Source organism: Panulirus ornatus, chromosome 10 (assembly GCF_036320965.1).
Source record: "Panulirus ornatus isolate Po-2019 chromosome 10, ASM3632096v1, whole genome shotgun sequence".
Classification (NCBI taxonomy): Eukaryota; Metazoa; Arthropoda; class Malacostraca; order Decapoda; family Palinuridae; genus Panulirus; species Panulirus ornatus.
In genome coordinates, this window is record NC_092233.1 from 34,104,248 (window position 1) to 34,123,076 (window position 18,829).

General features: G+C 47.4%; 1 protein-coding gene across 4 annotated transcripts in view; it reads left to right on the plus strand.

Moving 5' to 3' along the window:
- Positions 1-2,856: 2,856 nt before the first annotated feature.
- The window catches only part of LOC139750896 (uncharacterized), a 270,500-nt gene continuing 254,527 nt past the window's right edge, over positions 2,857-18,829 (plus strand). For 2 of the 4 annotated variants that reach the window (XM_071665770.1, XM_071665773.1), the window contains exon 1: positions 2,870-2,985. The gene's annotated coding sequence lies outside the window, so the exon portion shown is untranslated. Of the gene's footprint in view, positions 2,986-18,829 lie in introns of all 4 variants that reach the window. The other 2 variants (XM_071665771.1, XM_071665772.1) reach the window with 2 other exon arrangements.

Sequence of the window (18,829 nt, forward strand, 5' to 3'; positions counted from 1 at the left end):
AGACGTAGTCTACAAGTTAGATAGTAGCCCGGGAACACGCAAACTACACGTTAGGTGGTAGCCTGGTAAACGTAGCCTACAGATTAGGTATTAGCCTGGAATACGTAGTCTACAAGTTATGTAGTAGCCTGGTAATGTAGACTGCACGTTACTTAGAAACCTTGTAAAAGTAGTCTACAAGTTAGGCAGAGGCCTGTTAAACTTAGTCTACAGGTAAAGGTAGTAGCCTTGTAAAAGTAGTCTACAGGATAAGTAGAAGCCTGGTAAACGTAGTTATCCTCTTAGATAGTAACCCAGGACACGTAGTCTACAGGTTAGGTTTAGTCGGGCAAACGTATTTTACAGGTTAAGTAGTAGGCTGGGACACAGTCTACAAGTTGGGTAGAGGCCTTGTAAACTTAGTCTACAGGTTAGGTAGTAGCCTGGTAAACGTAGACTACAGGTCATTTAGTAGCCTGGTAAACGTAGTCTACAGGAAAGGTAATGTAATGGTAGACGTAGTCTACAAGTTATGTAGTGGCCTGGTAAACGTACTCTACAAGTTAGGAAGAAGTCTGGTAAAAGTAGTCTACAGGTTAGGTAGTTGCCTGGTAAATGTAATCTACAGGTTAGTTAGTAGTTTGGTAAACATAAGCTACAGGAAAGGTAGTATAATGATAAACGTTGTCTACAGGAAAGGGAGTAGTCTGGTAAACGTAGTTTACAGGTTAGGTAGTTGCCCGGGACACAAAGTCTACAAGTTTGTATGTAACCTGGGACACGTAGTCTACAGGTTAGTTAGTAACCTGGGACACTTAGTCCACAAGTTAGGTAGTAGCCTCAGGAAACTTGGTCTACAGTTTAGGTAGTAGCCAGAGACACGTAATCTACAGGTTAGGTAGTTGCCCGGGACACAAAGTCTACAAGTTTGTATGTAACCTGGGACACGTAGTCTACAGGTTAGTTAGAAACCTGGGACACTTAGTCCACAAGTTAGGTAGTAGCCTCAGGAAACTTGGTCTACAGTTTATGTAGTAGCCAGAGACACGTAATCTACAGGTTAGGTAGTAGCCAGAGACACGTAATCTACAGGTTAGGTAGTAGCCAGAGACACGTAATCTACAGGTTAGGTAGTAGCCAGGGACACAGCCTAAAAGTTAGCCTTTGAACACATAGTCGAAAGGTTAGGCAGCATCCTGGGAAAACGTAGACTACAAGTTAAGTAGTAACCTGAGACACGTAGTCTACAAGTTAGGAAGTAGCCTAGTAAACGTAGTTTACAGGTTATTTAGTAGCTTGGGAACACATAGTCTACAAGTTTGTTAGTAGCCTGAGACATGCAATCTACATGTTAGGTAGTAACCTGGTGAACCGTAGTCTACAGGCTAGGTAGTAGGCTAGGACACGTAGTCTACAAGTTTGGTTGTAGCCTGGGAACATTTAGTCTACAGGTTAAGTAGTAGGTTGGGACACGTAGTCTACAAGTTAGATAGTAGCCTGTGAACACGTGGTCTACACGCTAGGTTGTAGCCTGGGACACGTAGTCTACAGGTTAGGTTAGTAGCCTGGGACATGTAGACTACAGGTTAGGTAGAAGTCTGGGAACACTAAGTCTAAAGGTTAGGTAGTAGCCTGGGACACGTAGTCTACAAGTTAGGTAGTAGCCTGGGACATGTAGTCTACAGTTTAGGAGGTAGCCTCGGAACACTTAGCCTAAAGGTTAAGTAGTAGCGTGGGACACGTAGTCTACAAGTTAGGTTATAGCCTGGGACACTTAGTTTACAGATTAGGTAGTAGGTCAGGACGCGTAGTCTACAGTTCAGGTAGTAAACTCGGAACACGTAGGATATAGGTTAGGTAGTAACCTGGGACACGTAATCTACAGGTTAGGTAGTAGCCTCTGAACACGTAGTCTATAGGTTAGGTAGAAGCCTGGGGCACGTAGTCTACAAGTTAGGGAGTAGTCTGAGACACTTAGTCTAAAGGTTAGGTTGTAGCCTGGGACACGTAGTCTACAGATTCGGTAGTAGCCTCGGAACACGTAGACTACAAGTTAGTAGCCTGGTAAACGTAGTCTACACGTTAGGTAGTAGCCTTGGAACATGTAGTCTAAAAGTTCGGTAATAGCCTGGGAAATCGTAGTCTACAAGTTATGTAGTAGCCTCGGAACACGTAGTCTACAAATTAGGTCGTAGCCTGCGACATGTGGTCTACAAGTTTGGTAGCAGCGTGGGAACACGCAGTCTACAAGTTAGGTAGTAGCCTGGGAACATGTAGTCTACAAGTTCGGTAGTAGTCTGGGAACAGGTAGTCCACGAGTTAGGTAGTAGCCTCGAAACACATAGTTTACAAGTTAGGTAGTAGCCTGAGACACGTATTCTTCAGCTTAGGTAGTGGCTTGGGATACGTAGTCTACAAATTAGGTATAATCTGGGAACAGTCTACAAGTTAGGTTGTAGCCTAGGACACGCAGTCTACAAGTTAGGTAACAGCCTGGAAAACGTAGTCTACGGTTACGTTAGTAGCCTGGGCACACGTGGGCTACACGTTATATAAGTAACAAGAGGACTTGTATTCTACATCATATCTGTACCAGCAACAAGTATAACGAGTTTTGTAAACAACTGAATACGGAAATACCACTACAAGTGGATCGGATCCTTTAAAACGATAACCCAGGTTCCCATCGTCAACTGTAATTCGGCAAGTAATTTCGCTGGAATGATATAGATTTAACGATAATGCATAGCTCATTACCCCAGATGCTGTAAATGGCAATAATTAGTTGTAATGATAGGAGAGAAGACGTTTATTATGGCAATAGAAAACGGTGGGTTAGGCCTCATTGACGAGCAGGGGTTGGCGTCCGCCGCGGGCCTCAGTTGACAGTAAGCCAGTGTGGAGTGCAGAGCCGCTGCTCGGTGCATGTGAAGTGTTGTGTGGCAGAGCCTGTGGTCGTCCCTGAGTGCTCTCACCTGCTGGCTCTGGTCATCATCACGGCCGTGAGTACGTTCAATGTTTATTAATTTGTTAAACTGAATTTTCAATTACATATATATATATATATATATATATATATATATATATATATATATATATATATATATATATATATAACACCTGTCTCTTCACTTGGTATATCACCTGTTCCACTGGGAAAATCTCCCTGGCCGAGAAACCACATCATGAAGCAGTTTACAGTACTCCATCCTCGTCATAACCGCCCCTGTTTACCTTAGTCTTCGTTGGTATACCTTCATTACTGGTATACTCTAGTTACTGGTATACCCTGGTTACTGGTATACCCTGGTTACTGGTATACCCTCGTTACTGGTATACCCTCGTTACTGGTATACTCTAGTTACTGGTATACCCTGGTTACTGGTATACCCTGGTTACTGGTATACCCTCGTTACTGGTATACCCTCGTTACTGGTATACTCTAGTTACTGGTATACCCTGGTTACTGGTATACCCTCGTTAGTGGGTGATGTTTATCCCTTACTGATTTGTATTCAACATTGTTTACCTTTGCACACCTTAAAGTATATGAATCAAACTTCAGGTGTGCTAAGGTGTCTAGATGGATGACAGTGACAGGTTATAAGGTGTGCTAGGTTGTGTCTAGATGGATGACAGTGACAGGTTATAAGGTGTGCTAGGTTGTGTCTAGATGGATGACAGTGACAGGTTATAAGGTGTGCTAGGTTGTGTCTAGATGGATGACAGTGACAGGTTATAAGGTGTGCTAGGTTGTGTCTAGATGGATGACAGTGACAGGTTATAAGGTGTGCTAGGTTGTGTCTAGATGGATGACAGTGACAGGTTATAAGGTGTGCTAGGTTGTATTTAGATGGATGACAGTAACAGGTTATAAGGTGTGCTAGGTTGTGTCTAGATGGATGACAGTGACAGGTTATAAGGTGTGCTAGGTTGTGTCTAGATGGATGACAGTGACAGGTTATAAGGTGTGCTAGGTTGTATTTAGATGGATGACAGTGACAGGTTATAAGATATGCTAGGATTTGTCTAGATGGATGACAGTGACAGGTTATAAGGTGTGCTAGGTTGTATTTAGATGGATGACAGTAACAGGTTATAAGGTGTGCTAGGTTGTATCTAGTTGGATGACAGTGACAGGTTATAAGGTGTGCTTGGTTGTATCTAGATGGATGACAGTAACAGGTTATAAGACATGCTAGGTTGTGTCTAGATGGATGACAGTGACAGGTTATAAGGTGTGCTAGGTTGTATTTAGATGGATGACAGTAACAGGTTATAAGGTGTGCTAGGTTGTGTCTAGATGGATGACAGTGATAGGTTATAAGGGATGTGCTAGAGTGTGTCTAGATGGATGACAGTGACAGGTTATAAGGTGTGCTAGGTTGTGTCTAGATGGATGACAGTGACAGGTTATAAGGTATGTTAGGTTGTGTCTAGATGGATGACAGTGACAGGTTAATGAGGGGTGTGCTAGGTTGTGTCTAGATGGATGACAGTGACAGGTTATAAGGTATGCTAGGTTGTGTCTAGATGGATGACAGTGACAGGTTAATGAGGGATGTGCTAGGTTGTGTCTAGATGGATGACAGTGACAGGTTATAAGGTGTGCTAGGTTGTGTCTAGATGGATGACAGTGACAGGTTATAAGGTGTGCTAGGTTGTGTCTAGATGGATGACAGTGACAGGTTATAAGATATGCTAGGTTGTGTCTAGATGGATGACAGTGACAGGTTATAAGGTGTGCTAGGATGTGTCTAGATGGATGACAGTGACAGGTTATAAGGTGTGCTTGGAATTGTCTAGATGGATGACAGTGACGGCTGTTAAGGATTGTGTAGCAGGGTGATGATGGTTGAGGTAGTGAGGTATGGCTCCCACTGGTTAGGGTGACTGTGGAGGCAGAATAGGATGGCTTGTGTGTGTGTGTACAAGAGTTAGGAACCTTACCACAAGCACAGGTGAGGTGTGAGTGTGTACGTACATGATAAGGACACATATCAAGAGACCCGATGGGTCATAGTGACATCATCTGTTTTGATGGTCCAATTATTATGGAAGAAACAGGATTGCAGATCAGATGGTACTCTCCCACCCATCCCTCCCTCCGGCTCAACAGCCACCACGAAGCAGATGAGAGAGAAAATGAATACCAGACAGCGCAGTAGAGAGGTACTGCCATGGAAATTTTATGGGAAAGTTTGGGATGGAGAAAGTTGGGTCCCAGTGTGACTGTAACTGCCCGACAGCCAGACTCAGGAAAAACTGTATGGGAAGGTGAGAATAACTGAAGTTGTTAGGTGCGTTTGAGTCGACGGATGAGGTGCGTTAGAGAGTCAACAGAAGGATGAAGTGCGTTAGAGTGCCAACAGAAGGATAAGGTGAGTTAGAGAGCCAACAGAAGGATGAGGTGCGTTAGAGAGCTAACAGAAGGATGAGGTGCGTTAGAGAGGCAACAGAAGGATGAGGTCCGTTAGAGAGCCAACAGAAGGATGAGGTGCGTTAGAGAGCCAACAGAAGAATGAAATGTGTCAGTGAACAGATGAATGAGGTGCGTTAGAGAGCATCTTTTATTATTTTATTACACTTTGTCGTTGTCTCCCGCGTTAGCGAGAAAGCGCAAGGAAACAGACGAAAGAATGGCCCAACCTACCCACATACACATGTATATACATACACGTCCACACACGCAAATATACATACCTATACATCTCTGACAGGTTTGGATGGTATTGCAGTGGAATTTATTAAAAAAGGGGGTGACTGTATTGTTGACTGGTTGGTAAGGTTATTTAATGTATGTATGACTCATGGTGAGGTGCCTGAGGATTGGCGGAATGCGTGCATAGTGCCATTGTACAAAGGCAAAGGGGATAAGAGTGAGTGCTCAAATTACAGAGGTATAAGTTTGTTGAGTATTCCTGGTAAATTATATGGGAGGGTATTGATTGAGAGGGTGAAGGCATGTACAGAGCATCAGATTGGGGAAGAGCAGTGTGGTTTCAGAAGTGGTAGAGGATGTGTGGATCAGGTGTTTGCTTTGAAGAATGTATGTGAGAAATACTTAGAAAAGCAAATGGATTTGTATGTAGCATTTATGGATCTGGAGAAGGCATATGATAGAGTTGATAGAGATGCTCTGTGGAAGGTATTAAGAATATATGGTGTGGGAGGCAAGTTGTTAGAAGCAGTGAAAAGTTTTTATCGAGGATGTAAGGCATGTGTACGTGTAGGAAGAGAGGAAAGTGATTGGTTCTCAGTGAATGTAGGTTTGCGGCAGGGGTGTGTGATGTCTCCATGGTTGTTTAATTTGTTTATGGATGGGGTTGTTAGGGAGGTAAATGCAAGAGTTTTGGAAAGAGGGGCAAGTATGAAGTCTGTTGGGGATGAGAGAGCTTGGGAAGTGAGTCAGTTGTTGTTCGCTGATGATACAGCGCTGGTGGCGGATTCATGTGAGAAACTGCAGAAGCTGGTGACGGAGTTTGGTAAAGTGTGTGGAAGAAGAAAGTTAAGAGTAAATGTGAATAAGAGCAAGGTTATTAGGTACAGTAGGGTTGAGGGTCAAGTCAATTGGGAGGTGAGTTTGAATGGAGAAAAACTGGAGGAAGTGAAGTGTTTTAGATATCTGGGAGTGGATCTGGCAGCGGATGGAACCATGGAAGCGGAAGTGGATCATAGGGTGGGGGAGGGGGCGAAAATTTTGGGAGCCTTGAAAAATGTGTGGAAGTCGAGAACATTATCCCGGAAAGCAAAAATGGGTATGTTTGAAGGAATAGTGGTTCCAACAATGTTGTATGGTTGCGAGGCGTGGGCTATGGATAGAGTTGTGCGCAGGAGGTTGGATGTGCTGGAAATGAGATGCTTGAGGACAATGTGTGGTGTGAGGTGGTTTGATCGAGTAAGTAACGTAAGGGTAAGAGAGATGTGTGGAAATAAAAAGAGCGTGGTTGAGAGAGCAGAAGAGGGTGTTTTGAAATGGTTTGGGCACATGGAGAGAATGAGTGAGGAAAGATTGACCAAGAGGATATATGTGTCGGAGGTGGAGGGAACGAGGAGAAGAGGGAGACCAAATTGGAGGTGGAAAGATGGAGTGAAAAGGATTTTGTGTGATCGGGGCCTGAACATGCAGGAGGGTGAAAGGAGGGCAAGAAATAGAGCGAATTGGAGTGATGTGGTATACAGGGGTTGACGTGCTGTCAGTGGATTGAACCAGGGCATGTGAAGCGTCCGGGGTAAACCATGGAAAGCTGTGTAGGTATATTTGCGTGTGTGGACGTGTGTATGTACATGTGTTTGGGGGGGGGGTTGGGCCATTTCTTTCGTCTGTTTCCTTGCGCTACCTCGCAAACGCGGGAGACAGCGACAAAGTATAAAAAAAAAAAAAATACATCTCAATGTACACATATATATACACACACACAGACATATACATATATACACATCTACATAATTCATATTTTCTGCCTTTATTTATTCCCATCGCCACCTCGCCACACATGGAATAACAACCCCCTCCCCCCTCATGTGTGCGAGGTAGCGCTAGGAAAAGACAACAAAGGCCACATTCGTTCACACTCAGTCTCTAGCTGTCATGTATAATGCATTAGAGAGTTATTAGAGAGAAAGACGAAGTGCGTTAGAGATAACCGAAGTATGAGTTTTAGTTTTTGAAAGTTTCTTTGCTGTATATATACAGCGAAGGTACGTGGGTGGGGTAGGTGGAGGGAGGCCGGTACACAGTGGGTGCAGTACGTGCACCTAGGTGGGTGACAGGTGGGCCCCTGTGGAATGGGGGGGGGGGTTTCCTCCTCTCGTCAGAGAGGAAGGGAGGTCTAACATCAAATACATGTTACATAATTATCAAAGGATAATAAGTGTTACTGATAGTAACACAGGTAACATCATTTGTTTGATATAAGTTTTGATTGCTGAGGGTGAATAAGGCTGTTATTGCTGTAAACAACATAGGCAGCGTCGTCCTTACCGTCCTCCCGCAAGGATGCATCCGTGTATATGAGCAACATAATGTCATACATGATGATGGTAAGCACATTATGTAGTTGTTTACATATCAGTCCTTGTAGGACATAAGGACTGGGCTGACCAGGATGACATGATCAGGTTTGAGGTGTCTCATGTGCCAAGGTTTAGGGACACAGGTGCAAGATGTTGGTGTTAGTTCACATGGTGGCTAAGGTCGAGCCACCTGCGGTGCCCTGGTGTATGATGGTGGGTCGAGCCACCTGCGGTGCCCTGGTGTATGATGGTGGGTCGAGCCACCTGCGGTGCCCTGGTGTATGATGGTGGGTCGAGCCACCTGCGGTGCCCGGATGTTGTTTCATGTTTGGAGTTGTGGTCGTTGATGATTTATAGAAGCTGTACAAACTTGGGGTCGGATGTGAAATTCCTAATAATTTGGCATGAATAACTACATTAAATGCTTGGATAAAGTCACTGGTTGTGGGAGGGGTAAGCCCAGCTCTCATACTCATCATCGTAGTCAACATGGGAGAGGCTAGGATGAGTGTCATGGTGTCATTTTGTACAGTCGTAAGACAACGAAGTTTCAGGTCGACCATAGACACGTGGATGGTGTGACAAGCTGGTACACATCGTCCCTACACCCAGGATGGTGTGACAAGCTGGTACACATCGTCCCTACACCCAGGATGGTGTGACAAGCTGGTACACATCGTCCCTACACCCAGGATATGTTCTTAGCAATGTTGACATCTGCACCATCTTGTGAGGACACGGTGAGGTTGTGGGCGACCTTGTAGCCAGGTTTGCTGCAGTTTGAATACATAAATCTGTGGGTCATTTAAGGTATCATCATTTATATGTTGGTAAGTGTATGATCAACACGCTTGAATGTAATCATCATGCACCCTGTAGGGGTGCATCGTAGTTCTCATGTGTTGATCATAATTTAACACCTTTGATTACGCTGTTTAAATGACTGCGCCACATACAGTAGCAGAGTGAATGAATTATGAAGTCTCTCAGGAGAGGAGGTGCTGAGACAGATGTCTTCATGATAAATACAGAACAACGTCATCAACATCAAGTTGAAGGTTAATGAGAAGGTAATGAATGAGAACACTGAACACTGCTGGGATGAGGACCCTTCCCTGTGGGATGCCGACGGCAAAAGAAAGCGAGTTGCTGAGGACGTCTCTACCCAGACATGCCTCTGATACATCGGGGTACCTGGTCACCCACGCCAAGTTAGGAATGTTATTGAAGGATCAGATCCTTATTGACGATATCAGAGGCAGATTTGAGGTTTATGAAGGCTGGACATGTATTGCCTTATAGTTGAGCAAGATACTCAGTAAGGCAATGATGTGTTCCTATGTGGCAGGAAGCCAGAGATGTGAGGATAAGTGAGGCGAGGTGATATACATGAGCCAAATAAGGAAGACGTGTACTTTACAGAAGCAAGACGTGAGAGAAATGGGTCGACACTGACCAGATTAGGAATTACTGGTGCTCATTAGCCAGGCTTGAGGAAGGAACTCTTGTTGGAGGCTTATATTATAGAGTTCGAGAAGGGGATTAGCAGGAGCTATATAGTATATGAAAGAAGCCGGAGTATATCATAGATGACACCATCATCCCCAGGTGCAGTGGCCCCACCTTGGAGAAATGTACATGGTAACTCCTCACATGTGATTGAGATGTTGTCCATCTCAGTCTGATCACTGCATACAACTTGTGTAGTAGATCCAGTGTTGACGACGGTCTGGTGCTGGAAGTCTTGAACATGGTGAGGCAGTGCAGTGGTATGTGAGTGTGTGGACCGCTGCCGTGCTCGATCGCTGAAGTAGTCCAGTGGATTGTCATGCATGAGCAGCGGTTATCATGTCGCTCCGTACCCGACCATGGCGTGTATTAGCATCAATGTCTTGTAGGACATGATGGTAGAAGTCAGAGGGATGAGGTGCGCTAGTGTCAACAGTAGGATGACAGGGGCCGGAGGGGCGAGAGGAGGTAGGCGGCGTCTGGGCTAACGGCCAGGAACCGTTACTTGCCCCCAGCAACACCCTAGACCGCCGTGTTACTGCTCCGTGGAGGCTGGAACCTTTCCATGACCGGAAGATGAGATCACTGTAACATTACAGCGTTACGTGTTACACTGGCGTAACACACGGAGATGTTGTGTGACATCTGGTCGTCACGTTGTTCAAGATAATTGATCTCTATCAGTCCATTCGTGAGAGACTCTGGGTTTGTGACGACGAGATGCCTGGTGGATCTTACACGGTGGAGTGGGGTCCTTCATGTGTATCAGGTTAGCTCATGGAGTCAGGTCCCTCTCAGATGCCTTGTCCCAGGTGAACATTCCTGTTCAAGTCTTGCGTTCAAGTAGGAGGAACCACCTCACATGTTGACACCTTCGACAGCTCCTGTAGAGGAGATCACACTCCTTTATCTGTCATGGATCTGATGCTTAATGATTTCTGTAAAGTTTTCTTATTTCTTTTGTGAATTGAGGATCATGTATACGACATTAAAAATTACTTGTAGATGAGATATACTGAAATGAGATGCAGTTACAATTACTGGTACTTAAGGATGTGGTCTTCGTGAGTATATAGACGAAGATAAGGGGTCAGGGTCCGTGGAAGACACACTTCTGCTGTCATTAGTATGTAGATCAGGTACACGGCGAGTCTCTTGTCTGTGGAGGACCTGGACCATGTGTGATGCTCTATGTCTGTAGGGGACCTGGACCATGTGTGATGGTGTATGTCTGTAGGGGACCTGGACCATGTGTGATGGTGTATGTCTGTAGGGGACCTGGACCATGTGTGATGGTGTATGTCTGTAGGGGACCTGGACCATGTGTGATGGTGTATGTCTGTAGGGGACCTGGACCATGTGTGATGGTGTATGTCTGTAGGGGACCTGGACCATGTGTGATGGTGTATGTCTGTAATTTAAAACCCTAAGCACGTGGTTGTGTACACTAGGTTCCTGTGAGGTCTTGTGTCCCCTACATATGTGGTCGATCATTGTACCTGTAGATACAGTCACTATGGTAGTATACGTCTCAAGATGCCATGTAACCGCCTCATATTTTGTAATTTTCACTACGAAAACTTCTTTCCTTCACACGTGTTTACGATTTTCCACCTGAGAGATGAAAACCTCCTCGTGTGGCTCCTTCCTTTGTTCCTTCTTTCATAGCCTCCTTGTGTGTCCTCGTCCTCTTGAGATTGTACAAAATAAATCTATAAGCTTTGATCTGAGGTTGTCCCATGTCCACCAGGACAATGATTATAATAACTGAGCTGCTCTTCCCCCACGAACACTGACTGTATCCGATACCTTGGTGCAGGTTTTAGCGGCAAGTGTCTCAAAGCCCAGCCTCCGACCCCAAGTTTGCACAACTCGTGCAACTCATCAACGACCACAACTCCCTCCATGTAACAACACCAGGGCACCGCAGGTGGCTCGACCCACCATCATACACCAGGGCACCGCAGGTGGCTCGACCTTAGCCACCATGTGAACTAACACCAACATCTTGCACCTGTGTCCCTAAACCTTGGCACATGAGACACCTCAAACCTGATCATGTCATCCTGGTCAGCCCAGTCCTTATGTCCTACAAGGACTGATATGTAAACAACTACATAATGTGCTTACCATCATCATGTATGACATTATGTTGCTCATATACACGGATGCATCCTTGCGGGAGGACGGTAAGGACGGCGCTGCCTCTGTTGTTTACAGCAATAACAGCCTTATTCACTGTCATCAATCAGAATCAGCCCTTGGTCCAGTTGTACCCACTGTGAACTGTATAGTGTTATCATGGCAATATGTCGTCCAGTCCAGGCCGTAATGTTCTCTGACACCAAGCCAGTTCTTGTAACGCCCTGAGTCAGGAAGGAGAGTTCTGCAGGCAGGTACCTGCTGGTCCATCAGTCATTACTGGTTTACTTAACCAGTGGATAACTTCACGTGGTGCACCCAGACGACCTGACCATGACGACATATACCAGTTTGCCTGCGTGGATCACACCGGCCAACATGCAAACCTCATGAGAGACAGACCCGGTCGCTGCACCATTGTGTACTGTGATCATTGTGGGGTACAGAAACCTCAGTAAGGAAGGGGCTGTACCTGTACCACACACTGTAACATTGTACCTGGTAGAATACGCTTATGGTGCAGGTGGCAAACTAGGACGCTACATTACACGAAAGTGCACTTGGGAACTTATCGTGTTTCATTTTCCCCGTGGACTCATTGGAATATATATATATATATATATATATATATATATATATATATATATATATATATATATATATATATATAGGAAGAGAGGAAAGTGATTGGTTCTCGGTGAATGTAGGTTTGCGGCAGGGGTGTGTGATGTCTCCATGGTTGTTTGATTTGTTTATGGATGGGGTTGTTAGGGAGGTGAATGCAAGAGTTTTGGAAAGAGGGGCAAGTATGAAGTCTGTTGTGGATGAGAGAGCTTGGGAAGTGAGTCAGTTGTTGTTCGCTGATGATACAGCGCTGGTGGCTGATTCATGTAAGAAACTGCAGAAGCTGGTAACTGAGTTTGGTAAAGTGTGTGAAAGAAGAAAGTTAACAGTAACTGTGAATAAGAGCAAGGTTATTAGGTACAGTAGGGTTGAGGGTCAAGTCAATTGGGAGGTAAGCTTGAATGGAGAAAAACTGGAGGAAGTAAAGTGTTTTAGATATCTGGGAGTGGATCTGGCAGCGGATGGAACCATGGTAGCGGAAGTGAATCATAGGGTGGGGGAGGGGGCGAAAATCCTGGGAGCCTTGAAGAATGTGTGGAAGTCGAAAACATTATCTCGGAAAGCAAAAAGGGGTATGTTTGAAGGAATAGTGGTTCCAACAATGTTATATGGTTGCGAGGCGTGGGCTATGGATAGAGTTGTGCGCAGGAGGGTGGATGTGCTGGAAATGAGATGTTTGAGGACAATGTGTGGTGTGAGGTGGTTTGATCGAGTAAGTAATGTAAGGGTAAGAGAGATGTGTGGAAATAAAAAGAGCGTGGTTGAGAGAGCAGAAGAGGGTGTTTTGAAATGGTTTGGGCACATGGAGAGAATGAGTGAGGAAAGATTGACCAAGAGGATATATGTGTCGGAGGTGGAGGGAACGAGGAGAAGTGGGAGACCAAATTGGAGGTGGAAAGATGGAGTGAAAAAGATTTTGAGTGATTGGGGCCTGAACATGCAGGAGGGTGAAAGGCGGGCAAGGAATAAAGTGAATTGGATCGATGTGGTATACCGGGGTTGACGTGCTGTCAGTGGATTGAATCAGGACATGTGAAGCGTCTGGGGTAAACCATGGAAAGTTGTGTGGGGCCTGGATGTGGAAAGGGAGCTGTGGTTTCGGGCATTATTGCATGACAGCTAGAGACTGAGTGTGAACGAATGGGGCCTTTGTTGTCTTTTCCTAGCGCTACCTCGCACACATGAGGGGGGAGGGGGATGGTATTCCATGTGTGGTGGGATGGCGATGGGAATGAATAAAGGCAGACAGTGTGAATTGTGTGCATGGGTATATATGTATGTGTCTGTGTGTATATATATGTGTACATTGAGATTTTTTTTTTTTTTTTCATACTATTCGCCATTTCCCGCGTTTGCGAGGTAGCGTTAAGAACAGAGGACTGGGCCTTAGAGGGAAAATCCTCACCTGGCCCCCTTCTCTGTTCCTTCTTTTGGAAAATCAAAAAAAAACGAGAGGGGAGGATTTCCAGCCACCCGCTCCCTCCCCTTTTAGTCGCCTTCTACGACACGCAGGGAATACGTGGGAAGTATTCTTTCTCCCCTATCCCCAGGGATATACATTGAGATGTATAGGTATGTATATTTGCGTGTGTGGACGTTATGTGTCTGTGTGTGTATATATATGTGTACATTGAGATGTATAGGTATGTATATTTGCGTGTGTGGACGTGTTTGTATATACATGTGTATGAGGGTGGGTTGGGCCATTTCTTTCGTCTGTTTCCTTGCGCTACCTCGCAAACGCGGGAGACAGCGACAAAGCAAAATGAATAAATATAATATATATATATATATATATATATATATATATATATATATATATATAGATAGATAGATAGATAGATAGATAGATAGATAGATAGATAGATAGATAGATATATAATGTTGGTTGACGATCGCATTAGTCAGGAGGTGCAGATGTCCCACTGTTTGCTTGACCGGTTGGTTGGTTGGTTGTGTAGGATTTCGTTCGACCAACTACTGCCAGGGTCGTTAAGGTCGTTAGTGTCACCAACATCTTCAGGTATCAAAGATAATTGTTCTTACGCCACAAACTTTCACATCACCATGGACGCGCGTGGCCGTGGTCACATCTGGTTTATACTAAGGAAATAAAGAATCTTCGTTCATTATTTATTTAATGGTCGATGACTGTGGTTATATCTGGGTTATATTAGGGTTATATTAGGGAGTTGTTATAGATCACATACACACACACACACACACACACACACACACACACACACTAGGTGCTGTGTGACCGGACCCGCTACGTTGCTGGCCGGACGAAAACATCCAATTTGTTTGACGTTTAAGAAATGATGACAATATTGGCGTTAACCTGAACTGCTGCTGCAGGAGGAGCTAAGCTGACGTCATGATGTGTCGTTGGTGCAGCTGCTTGGCTTTACTGGTGATGCAGCTGACGACATTCTTACTGGTGATTCAGCTGACTACGGCCATGCTGGTAGTGCAGCTGACGATGGTCTTGCTGTTGGTGCAGCTGACGACGGCCTTACTGGTGATGCAGCTGACGACGGCCTTACTGGTGGTGCAGCTGACGACAGCCTTACTGGTGGTACAGCTGACGACGTCCTTACTGGTGGTGCAGCTGACGACGGCCTTACTGGTGGTACAGCTGACGACGTCCTTACTGGTGATACAGCTGACGACGTCCTTACTGGTGATGCAGCTGACGACGTCCTTACTGGTGATGCAGCTGACGGCGTCCTTACTGATGATGCAGCTGACGACGTCCTTACTGATGATGCAGCTGACGACGGCCTTACTGGTGCTGCAGCTGACGACAGCCTTACTTGTGGTACAGCTGACGACGTCCTTACTGGTGTTGCAGCTGACGACGGCCTTACTGGTGGTACAGCTGACGACGTCCTTACTGGTGATACAGCTGACGACGTCCTTACTGGTGATGCAGCTGACGGCGTCCTTACTGATGATGCAGCTGACGACGTCCTTACTGATGATGCAGCTGACGACGGCCTTACTGGTGCTGCAGCTGACGACGTCCTTACTGATGATGCAGCTGACGACGGCCTTACTGGTGATGCAGCTGACGACGTCCTTACTGGTGCTGCGGCTGACGACGTCCTTACTGATGATGTAGCTGACGACGTCCTTACTGGTGCTGCAGCTGACGACGTCCTTACTGATGATGCAGCTGACGACGGCCTTACTGGTGATGCAGCTGACGACGGCCTTGCTGGTGGTGCAGCTGACAGCCTCCTTACTGGTGATGTGGCTGACGGCGTCCATATTGATGATGCAGCTGACGACGGCCCTACTGGTGATCCAGCTGACGACGGCCTTACTGGTGATCCAGCCGACGGCGTCCTTACTAGTGATGCAGCTGACGACGGCCTTGCTGGTGGTACAGCTGACGACGGCCTTACTAGTGATGCAGCTGACGGCGTCCTTACTAGTGATGCAGCTGACGGCGTCCTTACTAGTGATGCAGCTGACGGCGTCCTTACTGTTGATGCAGCTGACGGCGTCCTTACTGTTGATGCAGCTGACGGCGTCCTTACTAGTGATGCAGCTGACGGCGTCCTTACTGTTGATTCAGCTGACGGCGTCCTTACTAGTGATGCAGCTGAGGGCGTCCTTACTGTTGATGCAGCTGACGGCGTCCTTACTAGTGATGCAGCGGACGGCGTCCTTACTGTTGATGCAGCTGACGGCGTCCTTACTAGTGATGCAGCTAACGGCGTCCTTACTGTTGATGCAGCTGACGGCGTCCTTACTAGTGATGCAGCTGACGGCGTCCTTACTGTTGATGCAGCTGACGGCGTCCTTACTGGTGATGCAGCTGACGGCGTCCTTACTGTTGATGCAGCTGACGGCGTCCTTACTAGTGATGCAGCTGACGACGGCCTTACTGGTGATGCAGCTGACGACGGCCTTGCTGGTGGTGCAGCTGACGACGACCTTACTGGTGGTTCAGCTGACGGCGTCCTTACTGTTGGTGCAGCTGACGAAGACCTAACTGGTAGTGCAGCTGACTACGTCCTTACTGGAAATATCTAGTGTAACAGACACGAGGGTAGGCCGTTGTGCAACAGACACGAGGGTAGGCTGTGTAACAGACACGAGGGTAGGCCGTTGTGTAACAGACACTAGGGTAGGCCGTTGTGTAACAGACACGATGGTAGGCTGTGTAACAGACACGAGGGTAGGCCGTTGTGTAACAGACACGAGGGTAGGCCGTTGTGCAACAGACACGAGGGTAGGCTGTGTAACAGACACGAGGGTAGGCCGTTGTGTAACAGACACTAGGGTAGGCCGCTGTATAACAGACACGAGGGTAGGCCGTTGTGTAACAGACACGAGGGTAGGCCGTTGTGTAACAGACACGAGGGTAGGCCGTTGTGTAACAGACACGAGGGTAGGCCGTTGTGCAAGAGACACGAAGGTAGGCTGTGTAACAGACACGAGGGTAGGCCGTTGTGTAACAGACACGAGGGCAGGCCGCTGTGTAACAGGCGCGAGGGTAGGCCGTTGTGCAAGAGACAAGAGGGTAGGCCGTTGTGTAACAGACACGAGGGTAGGCCGCTGTGTAACAGACACGAGGGTAGGCTGTTGTGCAAGAGACACGAGGGTAGGCTGTTGTGCAAGAGACTCGAGGGTAGGCCGTTGTGTAACAGACACGAGGGTAGGCCGCTGTGTAACAGACACGAGGGTAGGCTGTTGTGCAAGAGACACGAGGGTAGGCTGTTGTGCAAGAGACTCGAGGGTAGGCCGTTGTGTAACAGACACGAGGGTAGGCCGCTGTGTAACAGACACGAGGGTAGGCTGTTGTGCAAGAGACACGAGGGTAGGCTGTGTAACAGACACGAGGGTAGGCCGTTGTGTAACAGACACGAGGGTAGGCCGTTGTGTAACAGACACGAGGGTAGGCTGTGTAACAGACACGAGGGTAGGCCGTTGTGTAACAGACACGAGGGTAGGCCGTTGTGTAACAGACACGAGGGTAGGCCGTTGTGTAACAGACACGAGGGTAGGCCGTTGTGTAACAGACACGAGGGTAGGCCGCTGTGTAACAGACACGAGGGTAGGCTGTTGTGCAAGAGACACGAGGGTAGGCTGTGTAACAGACACGAGGGTAGGCCGTTGTGTAACAGACACGAGGGTAGGCCGTTGTGGAACAGACACGAGGGTAGGCCGCTGTGTAACAGACACGAGGGTAGGCCGTTGTGCAAGGGACACGAGGGTAGGCTGTGTAACAGACACGAGGGTAGGCCGTTGTGTAACAGACACGAGGGTAGGCCGCTGTGTAACGGGCACGAGGGTAGGCCGCTGTGCAAGAGACACGAGGGTAGGCCGTTGTGTAACAGACACGAGGGTAGGCTGTGTAACAGACACGAGGGTAGGCCGCTGTGTAACAGACACGAGGGTAGGCTGTGTAACAGACACGAGCGTAGGCCGTTGTGTAACAGACACGAGGGTAGGCCGTTGTGCAAGGGACACGAGGGTAGGCTGTGTAACAGACACGAGGGTAGGCCGTTGTGCAAGAGACACGAGGGTAGGCTGTGTAACAGACACGAGGGTAGGCCGTTGTGTAACAGACACGAGGGTAGGCTGTGTAACAGACACGAGGGTAGGCCGTTGTGTAACAGACACGAGGGTAGGCTGTGTAACAGACACGAGGGTAGGCCGCTGTGTAACAGACATGAGGGTAGGCTGTGTAAGAGACACGAGGGTAGGCCGTTGTGTAACAGACACGAGGGTAGGCCGCTGTGTAACGGGCACGAGAGTAGGTCGTTGTGCAAGAGACACGAGGGTAGGCTGTGTAACAGACACGAGGGTAGGCCGTTGTGTAACAGACACGAGGGTAGGCCGTTGTGTAACAGACACGAGGGTAGGCCGTTGTGTAACAGACACGAGGGTAGGCCGCTGTGTAACGGGCACGAGGGTAGGCCGCTGTGCAAGAGACACGAGGGTAGGCTGTGTAACAGACACGAGGGTAGGCCGTTGTGCAAGGGACACGAGGGTAGGCTGTGTAATAGACACGAGGGTAGGCCGTTGTGTAACAGACACGAGGGTAGGCCGTTGTGTAACAGACACGAGGGTAGGCCGTTGTGTAACAGACACGAGGGTAGGCCGTTGTGTAACAGACACGAGGGTAGGCCGTTGTGTAACAGACACGAGGGTAGGCCGTTGTGTAACAGACACGAGGGTAGGCCGTTGTGGAACAGACACGAGGGTAGGCCGTTGTGGAACAGACACGAGGGTAGGCTGTGTGACAGATACGAGGTAGGCCGTTGTGCAAGGAACACGAGGGTAGGCCGTTGTGTAACAGACACGAGGGTAGGCCGTTGTGGAACAGACACGAGGGTAGGCCGCTGTGTAACAGACACGAGGGTAGGCCGTTGTGTAACGGGCACGAGGGTAGGCCGCTGTGCAAGAGACACGAGGGTAGGCTGTGTAACAGACACGAGGGTAGGCCGTTGTGCAAGGGACACGAGGGTAGGCTGTGTAATAGACACGAGGGTAGGCCGTTGTGTAACAGACACGAGGGTAGGCCGTTGTGTAACAGACATGA